The 14,397-nt window shown below is 41.7% G+C and overlaps 1 protein-coding gene and 1 long non-coding RNA gene across 22 annotated transcripts in view; both read left to right on the plus strand.

Moving 5' to 3' along the window:
* Positions 1 to 14,397, plus strand: part of SPIDR (scaffold protein involved in DNA repair) — a 491,719-nt gene that overhangs the window by 432,267 nt on the left and 45,055 nt on the right. The window lies entirely within an intron of this gene.
* LOC134740007 (uncharacterized) lies at positions 1,277 to 4,873 on the plus strand. Its single transcript, XR_010127200.1, has 2 exons — positions 1,277 to 1,362; positions 2,479 to 4,873. It is a non-coding gene; the product is annotated as an uncharacterized LOC134740007 (long non-coding RNA).

Below are 14,397 nucleotides of genomic sequence, written 5' to 3' on the forward strand. Positions count from 1 at the left end.
ATGAAAGAAGTGAGAACAAATGCTTTAAACATCTTGATCTAGCAGAAAGAAAAGTGTCTCTAAATTGGTGAGATGTTATCTGTGGAAATAAATGTAGGATTTAGAGAGAGAGAGATGCAAAAGGGGAAGTAAGAGGGTTTATTCAAGAGAGATTATGACTGGGTGCGGTGGCTCTTGCCTGTAACCTAGCACTTTGGAAGGCCAAGATGGGTAGATCGCTTGAGCTCAGGAGTTCGAGACCAGCCAGGGCAACATAGTGAGACCTCCACCTCAAAAAAAAAAAGAAAAAGTTAATTCACTCACTTATTCAGTAAATATTATTTAGTCCCTCTTTGTGCTATGCTCCCAGCTAGTTGCCGTGGCATTGAGCTGTGTGCCAGATTTGGGGGATTTATCTCAAAACAGAATATACTGAGGTATAAAGTCTGCTAGATAAAGCCTAAATCCTATTATTAGGGATTTTGCATTGGTTCCAGAGAAATGAGGGTCAATATGAGTTTTTGAGTGAAGAAAAGAGGTCATAAACACAAAAATGGAGTAAGACTGTCTTTACTCCTATACCTACAATAGATGGGAAATTGAGGGAGAGATTGGGATAGGGCCACAAGGCTGGAAACTTTTCCCACAGTTGAAGGAAGGAGAACAGAGAAGTGGTACATAGGGAGCTCTCAGGAGCTGTGGCACATGCCAGGAGCACAAAACAGCTCACTTCTTCCACACTCAGAGCAGCGTGGGAGCCAAGGGGAGACTCAGAAGGATAGCTGGTGATGCAGCACCACCTAGCAAGCACCCACAGAGAGCGGAGGCTCAGAGCACCCACTTTGGAGAGGGTGCAGAGGGTGGGGTAAGATGTAGGAGCTCTGGAGAGAACAGGAAAGACATGGGCTAAGGGCTAAAATGGAAGGGAGAACAAGCTCCCAGGCCCACACAGCCATTTCATCCCCTGGGGAGTGAGGACAAGGCGAGGACCACTGCCCTGGTCAGCTTCCATGAAAAGGTGAGGGGAGGAAGTGCATTTCAGAGAATGAGCCAATTGAGAAGCTATTGTCTAAACACCAACTTTGATTTTTATGGCAGCAGATTAAGTGGTGATAAGCTTTATATCAGAAGCCAAGCTCAGTCAACATGCTCAGAAAATAACCAATCTGAGTCAGAATAGAAAGTTCCTTTGTAGCCCCCAGTGGGATTCCCAGCCCACTGCCCTGCTAGCCTCTGCACTAGTTTCCTGGGCTTTATTTAACCCCCTTTTCCCTCACAGGCCAGTCTCATGCTGCACCCTCATTAAGGGCCCAGCACTGCCTCCCTTGCCTCCTGCTGCAACCACCACCAGGATGCCCTGTTCTCTCCACCAGCACCATGGAGGTAACCTTGCAGCTCACTCTGGTGCCTGTGCCTAGGGCTGTGTGGGATGTCTGCTAGCCTGTGGCCCAACACAGACACATGTTTTAATGTCAGTGAGCAATGTCACTGGTATAGGTTTGAGTGTGCCCCTTTTTTGATGAATAATATGAGAACATCATGACATTCATATGAGGAGCCCTCCAGTGCATCATAGATGCGTCATACAAGGGCTGCTCTCCAGTGCTGGCCCGTGTCACGTGCCTGCCTTCCCCATCCCCTCCAGTGCTGGCCTGTGCCAGGTCCCCACCTTCCCCCATCCCCTCCAGTGCTGGCCTGTGCCAGGTGCCCACCTGCCCCCATCCGCGCCAGTGCTGGCCTGTGTCAGGTGCCTACCTCCCCCCACCCCTTTCAGTGCTGGCCTGTACCAGGTGCCCACTTCCCCCATCCCCTCCAGTGCTAGCCTGTGCCAGGTGCCCGCCTTCCCTCACCCCCTCCAGTGCTGGCCTGTGCCATGTGCCCGCCTGCCTCCATCCCCTCCAGTGCTGGCCTGTGCCATGTGCTGCGCCACTGGGCTCCAAGTCTAATGGACCTATGATGGCTTCATCGTCGCTACAACTGTTGCTTCTAGGGTGTCTGCACGTAGACAGTCAGTGAAGGTGTGTCAATTGCATGCCCAGCCACCATATTCCACACTTGCCTGCTGGTTGGTAGGCTCCCTCAGGGCAGGTGCTGTTTCTTATTTACCATTATATTTTCTGTAGATAGCAGAATTTCTGACACATGATAAGCAAATAATTTGTATTTGTGGGATGCACATTAGGTGTTTTCTTGGGTTAATCTTAGAACTTTTGTCAGCAAGATTTAAATGTTTTTATACTTCATAATTATTGGAGCTCAATTTTAGCAGTAAGGGTGGCGACCCATTTGGTGCCAGAGTCTGTGTGCGGTGCAGGTGACAACCACACTAGCCATGTGCCTCTGGACACAGACCCTCAGTGTCCTCACTAATTTAAGGGAAAGTGAACATGGGCATGTGGTGAAAGCACTTTATCACAGATGGCAAGAGTGTGAGTGTTCATTATGAATTTTTCACAGGAAAAAAAGTTGTATGCATTGTGTTTTCCCTTTTCCTCTTAGTCTTCACAAAAGTCAATTACAGAGGAGGAAGCTCAGCGTCCACCCAGTCTTACAGAAGAGGGCCTGAGACGGAGGTGGGGTGACTGGCCCAGGGTCCACCAGCCAGCCCAGCTGTGACTGGGCAGGATGCTGGGGCCTTCAGTCTGCTGCAGAGCCCATCACGTTCCATCCAGCTGAGTGAGACGGGGGTACACCAAAGTGCTGGAGAGGGAACCCTTAGGAATCATTCCACACAAGTTTACTGGGCTGGGTTATTTATTGGAGAATCATTTCAGAGGCTCCTTTAACAGGAAATATGTAGTGGTAAGAGCTCTCCGTGGGTAAGAAACTTCAATAGTAATTTACTTCCTTTGATTTTCCTTCTTCAAAAAGGCCACCCTTTTAAAAAGCCACACACTTCCCTTGGGGTTTGAGGTCCAGAATCTCTTTCTTAATTGCTATGCTTAGAAACCCTCCTTCAAAGGACATTTGGAAAAATTATTTCATGATTTTGAAAAATAAAATTGTTCCTGGTGACTTCACCGAAGTTTCTGAAAGGAGAATAAACTATCACTTAAGAGAGAGTGCTGGGCCGGGCTCAGTGGCTCACACCTGTAATCCCAGCACTTTGGGAGGCCTAGAGGCAGATCACCTGAGGTCAGGAGTTTCTAGCCAGGCAGGCGTGCCACATAGTGGCATGCACCTCTAATCCCAGCTACTCGGGAGGCGAATCACTTGAACCGGGAGGCGGAGGTTGCAGTGAGCCAAGATCACGCCATTGCGCTCCAGCCTGGGCGAAAGAGCAAGACTCCATCTCAAAAAAAAGAGAGAGAGAGAGAGAATGCGAATCTTGAGACCAGGACTGCTCAGAGCAGCAGCAGTAGACACCTTCTACCTGAGCATGCTGTTGCTTCAAGCCCTTCATCAGTTTAGAAGTATGTTTTGTGTTTTCCCTATAGTTTTTTTTCTTTCTGCCAAATGTTACCTCCCACTAGTATTTTAAGTCAAAATTTAATTTTATTTTCCTTTAAGACTGGGTTTTTTTTGGCCAATATTTAACTATTGTGAAGTATCTCTTTGTAAGGTCTTCTGCTAAAATAATGCATTCTAAGCATCCGGATTGCAGTTTTTTTTTTTTTAACATAGAGCGTTTTAGAAGGTACAGTAAGCTCTACAAAACATTTTCTTTGGATTGATTACATTTTAGGAAGATGAAGTCTGTTTTCCTGATTTTTGTTTAATCGCTTTATTTCTGAGTGTCTTTATTGTTACTATAAACTGACAGTTATTTTTACTAGTGAGTCTAATCAAAGATTAATGGAGATCTTGACTTATTTTAAAGGAAATATATTTTTTAAATCTAAGGTCTTAGTTCCAAGTCACACAAATCATTATTAGAATTTATAACTCTCTAAGGCTTCAACTGTTTCTTCACTTCCTTATATATTTGGTTGCTTTACTTTGAACACAGTAATTGATTCTTATACAAGGAGTCTTTATCTTAATAATCTGCTTAAAATAATTTTGATAATGTGTATTTTGTATAAGAACAATGAAGAAAATCAGAAGTTGAAAAGTTGAATCTTTAATTTACAAAGACTTATTTTCTCATTAGAATAATAAAGGAGTGTATAGAAATACAGTAAATGCAAATCAAAACCACAATGAGATACCGTCTCACACCAGTTAGAATGGCAGTCATTAAAAAGTCAGGAAACAACAGGTGCTGGAGAGGATGTGGAGAAATAGGAACACTTTTACACTGTTGGTGGGACTGTAAACTAGTTCAACCATTGTGGAAGTCAGTGTGGCGATTCCTCAGGGATCTAGAACTAGAGATACCATTTGACCCAGCCATCCCATTACTGGCTATATACCCAAAGGACTATAAATCATGCTGTTATAAAGACACATGCACACATATGTTTATTGCGGCACTATTCACAATAGCAGAGACTTGGAACCAACCCAAATGTCCAACAATGATAGACTGGATTAAGAAAATGTGGCATACATACACCATGGAATACTATGCAGCCATAAAAAATGATGAGTTCATGTCCTTTGTAGGGACATGGATGAAATTGGAAATCATCATTCTCAGTAAACTATCTCAAGGACAAAAAACCAAACACCGCATGTTCTCACTCATAGATGGGAATTGAACAATGAGAACACATGGACACAGGAAGGGGAACATCACACTCTGGGGACTGTTGTGTGGTGGGGGGAGGGATAGTTTTAGGAGATATACCTAATGCTAAATGACGAGTTAATGGGTGCAGCATACCAGCATGGCACATGTATGTAACTAACCTGCACATTGTGCACATGTACCCTAAAACTTAAAGTATTAAAAAAAAAAAAAAGAACACAAGCGAGTGACAGCGCACAAGCTATTAAGTGGCCACAAAAATGGAGAAAATATTAAAAATATGTGAATCAAAAAAAAATGTCAATTAGGGTGAAATTTATGTTGTAAAAGTATTTACATATAAATTAACTTCAAGAAAAAATTTGCTGGAGATATTAGCAGAACATGTACTTTACAAAAAAAAATGCACGAATTTGGTCTAGGCTGGGTTGAATATGTTTAGAAAAACATAGTCTTTTGAAGAAAAAGTTAGATTGCAATATCTCAAGTAATAACTAGTGACAATGAAGATAATAAAGTGTTCTTATGAACCCAAAAAAAAAAAGAAATACAGTAACCTGAGCAATATTATACTTCCAAGCTTTAGTTTCTTCATTTTAATTAGCAGCTAAACAGTCATGAATCTTCAGTGATTTAATTAAGGAGGGAAAAAAGGAGGAATTTATGTGCTTAGGCCAGAAGAATATGGGATATAGCACCAATAATAAAATTCGAAGGGATACAATTAAACCAAGGTGGTCGTTGTCCTAAAACATCACCCCAATGCAAACAGAGAAATAGGACTGGAAGTAAAGGAAGGAAACATCTTTAAGAGAAGACATGAAATGGGCCATAAAAGAGGTTTTTATTATGTCCAAAGTGAACTAACTAAAAGGAGCATGCTACAACATGGAGGGATCTCAAAAACATGATGCTAAGTCCAAAAAAAAACCAGACACAAAAGGTCTTATGCCTTGTGACTCCCGTATTGTGAAATGTCCAGACCAGGGAAATCTATGGAGACAGCAGATGGGCTGCCAGGGCCTGAGAGGAGAGGAAATGGGAGTGACTGCTAATGGGGTTGGGGTCTACTTTGGGATATGGAAATATTCTGCAATTTAATAGAGGTAGTGTGTGCACAACATTCTGAATGTACTAACTACCACTGAATTGCGTACTTTAAAATGACTAATTTTATGAGGTTTTAATTTCCTTTAGTTATTTTCTTAGTATAATTTTATGTTATATTAATTTTACCTCAAGTTTAAGAAAGAAAAATGAACTGAATGTCCAGAAAGTGCTTATGCTGTTATGAAAATAACTACAAATATTTCATAAGTTCAGTTGGAAAAGAATAGTTTCTCAATGGAACTTCTGGGCATAATTCCACATTTATCAAAAAGGTATAACATAAGGAATAGGGGCTCAAAAAGGAAATGCCAGTTATTAACCTTGGCCAGTAAGGGTATTTTGAGGAAATAAGAACATGGATTTGTTTATTAAAATGGGCACCCCTCTAAACCAGCCATCACTTTTGTCTTTCAGTGGAAGATCTCTTATCCTTAAGATAAGAAACCTGATTTTATATCTACTGTATGTAATCTACTTTCACTATCAGTGAGAGTGAAAATCAAGAGTGATTAAAGCATGCAAAGGGAAGACAAGGGACTGTGATCAGGCTTGGAACACCCATCTGTTTGATCGCAGGAAGGAGGATGAATGAGAACCACAAACCGTCTGAGAGATTCTGTTTGAACTGTGTAGGCTAAGCATTAACGATTCCCAGCATTCCTGCCCTGAGTACCTACCCTTCTACTACTGAAGCTAAAACTGTTTAAACTTTTAGACTATACTTACCACTACTCAACAAAAATAAGCTCACATTATTGTCAATTAGATAAAAGTTCTGCTTTGACTACAGTCTTCTGTATGTTGCTATGGCTTCACTTATTCTTTCAGCAAACAGCACCTTAGCATGGGCTTGTGAAGTCATAGCTCCTGCCCTCAAGGCATTTACACTCCAGAGAGCAGCAGGTTAATAACACTTTTGTTGTAGTGGGTGAACATCCCCCTCATCTGCTTTGTTCAGCAGGGGAGGAGCCCTTTGGCTGGGACTCATAGGTTCTAGTTTCTGAGTGCCCGTGGGAAAGCACTCAGAGTAAAATGACCTTACCCTCCACCCATAAACTTATTTTCCCAGTACAAGTTGAGCATCCCTTTTCTGAAATACTTAGGACTAGGAGTGCTTCAAATTTCTGATTTTTATGAATTTTGAAATATGTGCATTATACTTACTGGTTGAGCATCCCTGATGGGAAAATATGAAATCCAAAATACTCCAAAGAGCATTTCCTTTGAGTGTCACTTCAGTGCCCAAAAAGTTTTGAATTTCAGATTAGAGATATTCAACTTTGGTCAGACCATCTTTTGACCAAAAATAGGCTGTTGTTCAGGGCCAAGTGTTATTTTTGTATCCTCTATAGTGGTTAGCACAGTGTTCAATGAAAACCCAATTTGGCCGGGCATGGTGGCTCACACCTGTAATTCCAGCACTTTGGGTGGCTGAGGCAGGTGGATCACGAGGTCAGGAGATTGAGACCATCCTGGGTAACATGATGAAACCCCTTCTATACTAAAAATACAAAAAATGAGCTGGGCATAGAGGCACGTGCCTGTACTCCCAGCTACTCGGTAGGCTGAGGCAGGGAGAATTACTTGAACCCAGGAAGCAGAGGTTGCAGTGAGCCAATATCACACCACTGCACTCCAGCCTGGGTGACAGAACAAGACTGTCTCAAAAAAAAAAAAAAAAAAAAAAAAAAACCTGATTAATAAATGATGAAATCTGAACCTAACAAGCTGTTAAAAATTTTTCTTGGCTATAAAAACAAATTTTTTAGAAGTGTTCTCAAAAGTGACTTTATTCTTCCTCCCTCACTCCACTACCTACTCCCACATAACCAAGGAACACAGTATAACCGAGTTAGCTCTGAATTATTTGACTGTGAGGGCCAAGCTTACTCAAGGGGACTTGCTGGTTAAAAAAAACAACAACAACAAAAACTTCTAGGAGCATCCTGATCACTGAGGGGAGACAGCTGTGATTCAGCACTGATTCACAGCTCTGGCTTTAGAATCCATATATCTTGGTTAATACATTGGTTCTTAAATTTGCTGGTTGATTGGTACTAATCCCATCCTTAGTTATCAACAAGGATAAATCTACTTCCGAAAGTTGTTAGGAGAATTTAATGAGATCACATTCATAGAAGTACCTTGTGCAATGTAAACCACCATGTAAGAAGTTGCTTTTCCCTTCTTCCTCAGACTTTCTCTTTCTACTTAACTGAAAAAGTAGAAATCCAGCCAGCACTGACCCAAGACTTTGTTGTCTTGTTTTTACAAACAAAATGGGTAGAGGAAAGAAATCAGAAGTAGTTTAGAAAAATGATACAGTTTGAAAATGTTCCGTGTTTTTCCCAAGGAAGAATATAAATCATCCAGTTGGACATTGCTAGGCATTGTCAATTACCCGATAATGGGAAGGAATGGAAATGAAGCCAGTGGGATTTGTACAGAGAGATTTAGTTAAAACAGGGATAAAAGAAACCAAATGGGCCGGGCGCCCATTACACCTGTAATCCCAGCGCTTTGAGAGGCCGAGGCAGGTGGATCACCTGAGGTCAGAGGTTCGAGATCAGCCTGGCCAACATGGTGAAACCCTGTCTCTACTGAAAATATAGCCGGGCGTGGTGGCAGATGCCCGTAATCCCAGCTATTTGGGAGGCTGAGGCAGGAGAATCGCTTGAACCCTGGAGGCGGAGGTTGCAGTGAGCCAATCACGCCATTGCACTCCAGCCTGGGCAACAAGAGCGAAACTCCGTCTCAAAAAAAAACAAAAAAAACAAATGGAAGATCAGCTGATATGACAGCATAAAAACAAATACCACTTATCCCTCCAGGTTAGTAATTTAACTAGTTAATTTACCTTGCAGCACAGTAAGTCTAGAATTCAGTAAATGGGCAGGGTTTTGTTTTATTCTTTTTTTAATCATTTCTTCTCTTACAAATATTTCCCCCACCCTACCCTTCACTGTCCTTACCACAGAAATCATAATTATCTACCAGTAGGAGGTCAGTGGTTTCATTTATTTATTTATTTATTTATTTATTTATTTTTTGAGACAGTTTCGCTCTGTCGCCCAGGCTGGAGTGCAGTGGCAGAGATCAGTGGTTTTAAGACTTTCAGTTTTTGTTTTTCTTTCTTTCTTTTTTTTTTTTTTTAATCTCTGCTCACTGCAACCTCCACCTCCCAGGTTCAACCGGTTCTCCTGCCTCAGCTTCCCGAATAGCTGGGACTACAGGTGCACACCACCACGCCCAGCTAATTTTTGTATTTTTAGTAGAGACGGGGTTTCACCATGTTGGCCAGTATGGTCTCGATCTCTTGACCTCATGATTCGCCCATCTCGGCCTCCCAAAGTGCTGGGATTACAGGTGTGAGCCACCGTACCTGACCCTGTTTTTCTTTAATAGAACTGCAGGCACGATGGTTCATACCTGTAATCCCAGCACTTCGGGAGGCCAAGGCAAGAGGATCACTTGGGTGCAGGAGTTCAAGACCAGCCTAGGCAACATCTCGAGACCTGTCTATACACAAGGAAAGGGAGGGAGGGAAGGAAGCAAGGAGGAGAGAAGGGAAGAGGAAGGGGAAGCTTACAAAACAAATTATGTGAAGTTGTTTATTCTGGAAGGTGGATGAGTTGGGCCACCGTGGCTCCCCACCCAGCTCCTTAGGAGTCCAGCAGCATAGGCTGAAAGCATCTGTTGTGGATTAATTGCTCATATAAACATTTCACATATTCCATAGTTGTTCTTCTTTCTTCCTCTCGGGTTAATAGCTTGCGGCAGTAGTTGCTATCATGGGGACACTGGGTAGCAGTATGATTCAGAAGCAGAATAGAAATGTTCCTGTATTAATCTCAAATAAAAAATCCAAATATTTACTTTAAATATGCTATTATTAGCTGAATTCTCAAAATTGGAAAATCTTACAGATTTGAATTTTGGAAAAAATACTTAAATCTTTATAATTTGCCAAGAAAATCTCTCTGTTAATATGGGATGCCGAAAGTGGAAAGAAAAGAAAGCTTGAGTGTCACTAGAGTCACTCTATTTTTTCATTTTACCTTCAAACTAGCTAATAAATTAGATCATGGTATTTATTTTTTAGATAAGACCCTGAAGTTCACTGACATTAAGTAATTTGGATCCCTGTATGTGAGCTGGGTCTTAAGATAGGTGCACCAAATTCCAAAGTCTGATTTTCGGTACTACAGCTGACATTTAATTACTTCCAGTTTTAGGGGAATTCATTTCTATAAATTTCTCATTTGTTTTATAGTTATAACCCCTGGCCCTCAAAATAAAAATCTGATTATTTCTTGTCAGTGATGTTGATATTAATTTAGTTTCTTGGTATTTTCCACTGTTTTTGTTAAACAACAGCAATAAACTATCTATAATAGGATTGTCTTAAGTAACCAAGAGTATTAAATCCATAGTAAATAATTACACTGCCTGCTTTTGGTTTAGTTAGGGTTCTTTTTTTTTTTCAAAGTTTACTTAGATACTTATTAACAAAAATAATTAGCTTTTAAAAAAGGTTAGTGCAAAAGTAATTGCAGTTTTTACCATTACTTTTAATATCATTACTTTTAGTAGTTTTCATTATTGTTAAATAAAAGCAAGATAATTTACTTCTCTTTCTCAAGCCACCAACAACGGAGTGGGTTGTGATGAAGCCATTGAACCTGGACCATACGTTTGTAAAAGGCCTCAGATTAGGACTTCCAGTATGATCCATAAATGTGATAATAATGTAGCCACTGCTTTTGTTGGTTGTTGCTGTTAACAGAATTAACAAATTATAACAACAATTTAATAATCTCTCTTTTACCTTTTACCCACTGGATAGTTACCCCAGTAAGTAATCTTTCACATCTTTCTCCACGAATGTAGACATATCTATAAACAAAAAGATATGGTTTGCGTTTTTCACTTAATTTCACCAGGATGTCCCTCTCCTGATAGACATTCAGGTTGTTTCTGGTGTTTACCACTTCAAAGCAGTGCTGCAACACACTTCCTTGTATATCTCTGTCTGTATCTCCTTTATGTATTGAGCTTATATTTTAACCTTCTTTACTCTGAAATATAACAAGCATATGAAAGAGAGCATAATTGTAGACTGTAACAAATAATAAGTGAATAAATAAAGCTCACTCATTAAGCCACCACTGTAATTCAGTAAACATGCTGGGTATCCAGAAGCCACCTGCTGCCCCCATCCTGATCCTAAAGATCTTCACACTTCTGAGAGTGTTTCCATGTTTTTCTTTACAATTATACTACTTTTTATACATCTTTAAAAATATATTTAGGCTGGGCACAGTGGCTCACGCCTGTAATTCCAGCACTTCGGGAGGCCAAGACAGAAGGATCACTTGAGGTCAGGAGTTCGAGACCAGCCTGGGCAACATAGTGAGGCCTTATCTCTACAAAAAATAAAAAATTAGCCGAGTGTGGTGGTGCACACTTGTAGTCCTAGCTACTTGGGAGGCTTGAGATGGGAGAACCACTGGGTGACAATCACTGGGTGACAGATTGAGACCTGGCTGTCAAAAAAAAAAGTGTGTGTGTGTGTGTGTGCGTGTGTATAGGTTTACCTGTTTTTGAACTTTATGGAAACAGCATCATGCTTGTGCATTCTTTGTGTTTTGCTTTTTATTTTTTTTTTTGTTTTATTTATTTATTTTTTTTTTGAGATGGAGTCTCTCTCTGTTGCCCAGGCTGGAGTGCAGTGGTGCGATCTTGGCTCACTGCAAGCTCCGCCTCCTGGGTTCACACCATTCTCCTGCCTTAGTCTCCCCAGCGCCCGCCACCATGCCCGGCTAATTTTTTGTACGTTCAGTAGAGACGGGGTTTCACCGTGTTAGCCAGGATGGTCTCGATCTCCTGACCTCGTGATCCGCCCGCCTCGGCCTCCCAAAGTGCTGGGATTACAGGCGTGAGCCACCGTGCCTGGCCGTGCTTTGCTTTTTTTGCTCACTAGAGATGCCGCGGCCCCAGCTGCACACAAAAGGACCCTGGTGTGGGGGACCCTTACAGAGGAGGATGGAAACAACATAGTTTTAAACCAATAAACCTTGTAAGATTCCTCTGTCTATTGCAGGTAGCTCCTGTTTATTCGTTTTCATTCCATTTTATGCATTTACCACAGTCTCTTTCTTCATGCAGTTGTTCTAGGCATTTCTGGCCACTGCTGGCAGCGGCAGGAGCCCTTGCTGTGTATCCCCTAAGGCACAGGTGTGCACATCGTGAGGGTGGGGTGTTCCTCACCTTCAGTGAATAATGCTAAACTGTCTTCTAGGAGCAGAGTTCAGCCTCCATTCCTGTTAGCATAGTAGAGCTCCTGCTGCTCTGCTGTCTTTCCATTATTTGGTACACTTAGGTGTCTTTTTCATTATCTTTTTTCCGGCCTGCATTTTTTTCAACCTGGTAGGTCTGTAGTGGAATTCACTGTGGTTTAAATTCCAGTTCCTGATTACTGCTGAGGCTGAGAGCCTTTTGCTGTGTATTTCCATTTGTGTTTCCACTTTGATGAAGTGCTGTTCAAGTCTTTTGTTTATTTTTCTTTTGGGATGTTGAGCTTTATATATTCTGAGTAGTAGTCCTTCATTGGTTGTATATAATTTATGTGTTGTAGGTGGCTTGTCCTTTTATAGGCAGAAGTACCAATTTTTAGAGGCAGGGGCGGATAGCATTCCCAAAGTGGGACTGCCTGGCCAGAGTATGTAACTGGACTTCTTTTCATGACCCCCAGGCAGGGCCCCAGGAAGCATTAAGTGTTTTTGAAATGGCTTCTGGACCCGTAGCTCTCCCGGGTTGGTTGGGTTACTTTTAACCAGAACACTCCCAGCAGAGGCTATGGGTCTGTGTCTCCTTCAGGTAAAATGAGATTAACTTGAGTATCAAGGGAAACAGTGAAGTGTAAAAGTCAAGAGCTACCATTTATCACAGGCCAGTTAGGTCTGTTTTGTGTGATCTTCAAAATAAGTCTCAGAAGCGGATATTATTTTACCCACTTCACAGATGAGGAGCTTGAAGCTCATCAGGAATAAAGATTTTACTCTATGCCATACAACTGGAAAGTAGGAAAGTGGGGTTAAAGCTCACTTTCACATGGCTCCCAAGCAAATTCTGCATCCATTCTGGCAGCTTGAAGCATAGCCTGGCTTCATGGTACTGGGTACCTTGCAGGGGAGGCATTGGTGGAACACAGTCCACACCAGATGTCTGACTGTGACACAAGCCACAGCCCGTTGTCCTCCGTGACTGGGGGTGGCGTGGGAGCTCTGATGAGGCACACTCCAATGCCGGTGTCCCACCCCTCCCCAAGGCCAGCCGTGGCACAGTGCAGGCTGCTTACTGATTAGGTTGAAGCCTGGTCGCTTGATAAAGGGTATTTTATTGTTTTCCTCTTCATTATTTGGCACGTCAATGTAAATTATTTTAATAGGGACTCACAGTTTCAGTCTTTGAAGCATTATATGAGGGGAGGCTACTTGATGTGTGAATTCAAGATAATAGGATGAATTGTAAGGAGACAAGCGTTTCTGTTAAGTATCAGAGCGCACTTGTAATATTTGATTAAAAAAAAAAACTTACGTGTCTATAAGAGATATGGGCTGACAGATTTTGTGTGGAAGTGTGGGTTTTTCCACCTCCATGCTGGTGAGCGAGTGGATCATGTGAGGCTTTTGGAATAATAAGTACCACCAGGACAGAAGAGAGAACTGTTTGCAGAGTTACAGATGGCAACATGTTTCAGGAGCTCTTCATTTCCTGTGAAGTTGAGAGTGTGTGTGGGGGGGGGAGGGGTGCACCTGCACGTGCGTCTGTGTGTGTAATTTCCCCATGAAGTGGAACAGAAGTGTGTAAAGAACATTTTTTTTTACAAAGTTACTAAATTATACTACTTGATAATTTCATGTCCCCAATCTTGAGTCAAGAGTTGATTAGGAGGATTTTTTTCTTTATATGTATTATTATATTATTTTTATATTATTTATATATATATTATTTTTAATGCCCTGTCTTTAACAAAAGACATTTTTAAATATAACTAGCAGGCCAGGCATGGTGGCTCACGCCTGGAATCCCAGCACTTGGGGAGGCTGAGATGGGCACATCACTTGAGGCCAAAAGTTCACGACCAGCCTTACCAACATGGAGAAACTCCATCTCTACTAAAAATGCAAAAATTAGCCAGGCATGGTGGCATGCGCCTGTAGTTGCAGCTACTTTGGACGCTGAGGCAGGACAATCACTTGAACCCAGGAGGCAGAGGTTGCAGTGAGCCAAGATCGCACCATTGCACTCCAGCCTGGGTGACAAGACGAGATTCCATCTCAAAAAATAAATAAAACTAGCAGATGTCCTGTAAAATGTGAGACATTCCAGAGTTACAAATTTATCTTATATAATTATATAAATTTAAGCAGAGATTCAAAGGAATAGTGCAAAGGGCTTAATTTCAGATGTGTGTTTTAATTTCCTTCTTTCAGTTTCTCCAACTAGCTACAATCTGAAAAATATCTTGCTGGCTGGGGCAGTGGCTCATGCCTGTAATCCCAGCACTTTTGGAAGCCGAGGAGAGCAGATTGCTTGAGGTCAGGAGTTGCTTGAGTCCATCCTGAGCAACATGGCAAAACCCCATCTCTACTAAAAATACAAAAATTAGC

Source organism: Pongo pygmaeus, chromosome 7, assembly GCF_028885625.2.
Source record: "Pongo pygmaeus isolate AG05252 chromosome 7, NHGRI_mPonPyg2-v2.0_pri, whole genome shotgun sequence".
NCBI classification, from domain to species: domain Eukaryota; kingdom Metazoa; phylum Chordata; class Mammalia; order Primates; family Hominidae; genus Pongo; species Pongo pygmaeus.